At 43.8% G+C, this 5,640-nt stretch overlaps 1 pseudogene; it reads right to left on the bottom strand.

Annotated features, from left to right (window-relative positions):
- Positions 1 to 1,545: 1,545 nt before the first annotated feature.
- Positions 1,546 to 2,311, bottom strand: LOC110295473 (annotated as a pseudogene).
- Between the last annotated feature and the right edge of the window lie 3,329 nt (positions 2,312 to 5,640).

Raw genomic sequence — 5,640 nt, 5'->3', positions numbered from 1 at the left:
TAAAGGGAACTGCAACCCTATAGGTGGAACAACAATATGAACTAACCAGTACCCCGGAGCTCTTGTCTCTAGCTGCATATGTATCAAAAGATGGCCTAATAGGCCATAACTTGAAAGAGAAGCCCATTGGATTTGCAAACTTTATATGCCCCAGTACAGGGGAACGCCAGGGCCAAAAAGGGGGAGTGGGTGGAGTGAGGGGGTGGGTATGGGGGACTTTTGGTATAGCATTGGAAATGAAAATGAGCTAAATACCTAATAAAAAATGGAAAAAAAAGAAAATAAAAAAAAGAGTTTAACATATGAATTTTATGGGATACATTCAAACCCCTTATACCAACCCTTTTAGTAATTTTCCATCTGATGATACCTGCTTTGTTCCAACAAGTCCCATTCTGTCCCTTAGTTGCACATTCCCAACTTCTTTTTACTTCTTATATTCAGAATCTAATCTCTCAATGCAAAATCCTTCTGCAGTGGTCCCAATATCTAACTTAAGGGTCCTGAATAAAGTCTGCTTTACCAATCTAACAAGTGCCATCAATCACATTTGGGTTTTATTTTTTTGTTTTGTGAGATGGGGTCTCTTTAGTCCTGGCTTCCCTGAACTCACAAGAGGTCCACCTGCCTCTGCCTCCTGAGTACTGGGATCAACAGCATGCAACCCAGCTAGGAGTTAGTATTTAATAGCACATACTCACACATACACAGAGGTTTTTCTTGTCTCTTAAGAGAAACTGTGTGTGTGTGTGTGTGTGAACACACGATGTGGGGGATGGGAGTGTACATGCCACAGTGTTCCTTTAGAAGTCAGAAGACAACTTTGTGGAGTCAATTCTTCCCTCTTTAAGTAGATTTTGGGGATCCTACTCAGGTCACCAGGCTTGCACTACAAGTATTTTACCTGCCAACCCATCTTATCAGCCTTTGTCTTACAAAAAGTAGACTGGAATGTGACAGGTGTATCCCGTTTCCTAAATTGGCCATATCTGTTCCAGCTGTGTGAATTCCTTAATATGTTCTACCTTATGGGTTTTCTGCTATTTTCTTCGCCTAGAGTGATCTCATATGTGAGAGACTAACACCTTCTAGGCTTGACTTGAATCTTACATTATCAATGGGACATGCCCCTTTAATACTGCACTATACGTCATCCCATATCCTTGACCTCCTCTGCTGTGCCCTTTGATTTCCTTCCCCTTCTTCCCACTCCTCTTTCTGCTTCTCTCCAGTGTGGCGTGTTAAATCCTGAGACAGCCACATGCTGAGCATACTCTACCACTGAGCTATGTCCTCAGCCTGGCTCTATTAGTCCCTGATGTAACTCATGGTTATACTCAATGAATACACAGACCAGGGACAGCAAAAATGAGCAGAAACATCCAGTTCCATGAGGATTCTATTCCCTCCTGAAATCATACTAAACATACCTAACAGCAAAATGATTGCAATCCCAAAAGAACTGGAGGCTTTACCAGATGTGAGGGCGATCAACCCAAGTTTCAGAGGGAGAAAAGCAAATGAACATAAGCTCTGCTTCAGAGGTCTCAACTGCAGCCTGCGATTTAGAAGATCTGCTGATTTGCTTTGTATAACCTAGGACAGGAGGGGAACGTGGCCCCAAAAGACCTAAACGTAAGAGTAAATAAACAAAGAAAAGCTATCTATTTCCATGCTCTCTTTTCATTACTGAGAAATCACTGTGTTTCCAGTCTCCTGCTTTCTTTTTCTACATTGTCTCTAATGCTCTGAAGTTTTCTGCAGCTCTGGACCAGGGATGCCAAACGCTCCCTAAAGTTACTAGTTCCTTGATATCTGCCGATGTTTTCAAGCTCATCAAAGAAAGTCAAGGTTTCTGAGTTTGGCCTTAACAGTTTTCTGCTCCTCTAATTCTGCAAGAAGGGTCTGCTCAGTGCATAATTCAACCTTGTATTTCTCCTGTAACTCTTTGATTTTCTGTTTGAGAAGCTGGAGTTTTTCTTCACTGAAAGGATTCGTCTCCTGACACTTGTCTTCGGGAAGCAGGATGTTTGGGGGGAATACACAAAATCGACTGCAAAATCAGCTGCTCCATTTTGCCGGAAAGGTTATCGATGCGTCCTTTCATGAAGCAAAGAAACTTCTCAGTGCATTTTCGAGTCTGGACAGGGGCGATCTCACAGTTTGGAATGTCCTCCAGCTTCTTTAGGACAACCTGTTCAACAGCCTGCATAACTTCACACAGGTGGTCTTGAAATGCTACGTAGATCCTCAGCAGGCAAGTCTGTGGTGTGAAGCCAAAGAACTGGGCCTCATAGAACATCGGATCCATAGACTTCCTGCTTTATTTTGCGCTCTCAGCTGTGAAAACCTCTGAAGACAATTTCTTGCCGTGTCGCCTATGGGTTGGCCTCAAACTCTTTCATTTGTGACAGGGTCTCATGTAGCTGAAGCTGGCCTCAAACTTGGAATGTAGCTTAGGATGGTCTTGAACTTTTGATCCTTCTGCTTCTACCACCAGAATGCTGGGATCTGAACACTTCTGCCACGATCAGGGTAGTCTTTGCTTCAGCCCAATCTATTTTCTTTCCTTCAAGTAGGCACGCAGTGGGTGCAGATCCCAGAGCCAGTTCGAATCCACATCCCTGAAGAACCTCCTCCGCTTTCCCTTTTATCTACATCTCTTCTCTGCTAAACTAGATAGAGTTCCTGCGGCTGAAGATGAACATGGTCGGTCCCCACACCTTCTCGACGAATGTAATGGACTTCAGAGACTACGACCGCCACAGACAAGGCCCAGAAACCGCAGAATCAGAAGCACTTCCTTCAGCTACAGCTCCCGTACCACCCCGCTGCCGCGATGCATGCCGGGAACTCTAGGTCTCCACACCCAGGAGGGCCAGACCTGAGCGATTCAATACAGAATGCTCTGCTGCCCCAACGCCACTACCTCCGGTCCCGCCCTTTCTGCCCCTCCTCAGAGAGCACACAGCCCCTACCGAAGCGACCCCAGGAGTGATGGATTCCGCCACACACCAGCTTCCTGCCACTTCCTTCAAACTACGCTGAGCTGCTGGAAGAAGGCGGCAACACCGGCTCCTCGGAATCGGAAGACACCATTCCTACCGGATTAAGTCTGACTCTAATGAGCTCAATTAACAGTAATTACTCCTGTCAAGAACCTATCTCTAAATATAGTTGAATCGGGGCTAGGACTTCCACTGTGAATTTGGGGAGATCACAACACATCCATAACAATGAGTGGAACAGACCTCTGCTGTGAAGGATTTGCTCCTGGAGAGGACGTGAACATGTGGGCACAGGTGTAGAAACTAGGTGTCTCAATGAAAGAGTGTACAGTAGGGTGGATGTACAACATAGATATGACAGGGCCTCTGACAACAAGCCCTGTGTATAGGACTCGATCTGCTAGGTCCAAGTCCTAATTCTAATTCATTCTTCTCCATTTCAGATGTAGGAGTCCCTGAAAACCCAAGTACTTAGTAGTGACGAATAGGAACATACAGACTATTCCATGCAGGTTGTTACTTTAATTCTCTACAGACCTCCACTCCTCCTTTGATTTCAGGAGCAACCTAGTCTCAAAGGAAAGCAAGATAGCTTTGTTCGTGCGCTCTCTGCTTATAAACTAAAAAATGCATAAATAAAAGGAGCAGCTCTGAACTCTTAGGGAGAATCAGAAATAGTATGGGATCCTTACGTATCGATTACCTTTAAACTCTAAATCAGAATTATCTATATATACTTTTAGCCACGGTGGTCTGACTGTGCCCCTCAGAATTCATGTTCAAATCTAGTCCTTAGATAGGCAAGATGTCTTAGCAGATAAGGGTGCTGGGCCTGATGATCTGAGTTGGATCCCCAGGACCTGCATGGTAAAAGGAAAGAACCAGCTACTGCATGCTGCCCTCTGACCTCCTCTTCACACTCACACTGTGGCATGCATGCGCTCACACATGTACACAAACTAACAGAATGAATGAATGAATGAATGAATAAAAAATATTTTTAAAGCTTAAAAGGAATCTAATCTTTTAGTAGGTAATATTAAGAGATGAGGGCCTCTACACCATGAACAAATCATTAGGGTTCTGCTGCCAAGAATAGAATTAGTGTCCTTTAAAAAGAGGTCTGAGAGATACCCTTACCCCTTACCCCAACTGAGAACACAGCTCCAGCACACTACCTATGAAACCGAAAGGGACTCTCACCAGACAACAGCTCTGCCAGCACCTCAGTCTTGGACTCTCTGGCCTCCAGATCTAGAAACAATAGGTTTGTGTTGCTTACTAAGAACCCTGTCTAATATATCTGGTGGCAGTGGCCTGGTCTAAGACATCAGCAGAGGAGAATGAGCTTGGACTGGGTGACTCACTGGGGTCACATGGTAGAAAATGGAAAATCTGCATTGATCTGAGCTAAATGTTTCCAATGCCCAGGCTGATTTGTAGTGCCAGGAAGTCCAGGTCCTCTGCCCTCCCTGATGTCTCAATTGAGTCTACATTTTAAAGCCTCTGAACCCACTTTCAGGTTCCCTCAAATGTATTTCTGCACATAAATAAATAAATAAAACACAAAACATGTATTTCTGCCTTAATACATTTTGTTTTGTTTCTGAGCATTTTTACCTGTAATATCACCTAAATTTTATTCTTATTCCTTTTTGCTGTCTGGCTCTACAAGGTTCTGTTTAGTCTTGTACCTTGCTTTTTTATTTTATTTCCAGTTTCTCTGTCTTTATGATTTTTTACCCATGCCTGCCTTGCATGGCAACTTGGAGCTGAGTTTCATTCTAGAGGGATTAAAAAAAAGAAAGAGAAATTTGATTAAGCCCTGTGTGCCTTAAAAAGTTTCAGATATTTGACTAACACATGTTTATGAGCTATCTTTCATATACTGTACTGTCCTAAACAAAGGACCCAGCCACAAACTGGGCAGACAAGCCACCAGATCTTATAGTGCTTGAACTCTGCAATGGAAAGAACTGCAAATAGACACCCTTTTCAAATATGAAATAGTTTAAATACTCCTGGCTGTTTGGGTAGGAAAGACACATGGTGTCAAGGTGCTGTATCTGAGATGAGGATGGGGTGGCCAGGGACATCGGTGACAGTCAATAAGGCCAGATCAAGCTTCTGTAGTCATTAACATCCTTCTAGCTGTTTTCTGTTACTGTGCTAAATGCCACAGTCAAAAGCAGCCTATTAGAAGAAAGGGTTGGTTTCCAGGTGACAATCCATCAGGGAGGGAAGTCAGGGCAGAAACTCAAGGCAGGAGTCTGAAAGCAAAAGGCATGAAGGAATGCTACTAAGTGGCTCACTCTCTGGCTCTCTCGTTGGCTTATGCTTGGCTTGCCTTTGTATATAGCCCAGAACAGCCTAGGATACTGCTGCCCACATTGGCCAGGGCCCTCCTACCTCAATCAGTCACCAAGACCATTCCTCAGACCAACCCGATTTAGGCAACTCCTCAACTGAGGCGTCTCCTGTGATGACTCTAAGCTATGTCAAGTTAACAATTAACCCTAAAACAAGCATCAAATTATATTCATCATTCAAATAATTACTAAACTCACAGGAATAATTATTGCTTGTGTAAATATGTAAAAAAAGGTGAAGGAAATGAAGTCCCAGTTGCAGG

The sequence above is a fragment of the Mus caroli genome, chromosome 5, assembly GCF_900094665.2.
Source record: "Mus caroli chromosome 5, CAROLI_EIJ_v1.1, whole genome shotgun sequence".
Taxonomy (NCBI): domain Eukaryota; kingdom Metazoa; phylum Chordata; class Mammalia; order Rodentia; family Muridae; genus Mus; species Mus caroli.
The sequence above is the reverse complement of the archived record's forward strand: the minus strand, read 5'-3'. Positions and strand labels throughout refer to the sequence as shown.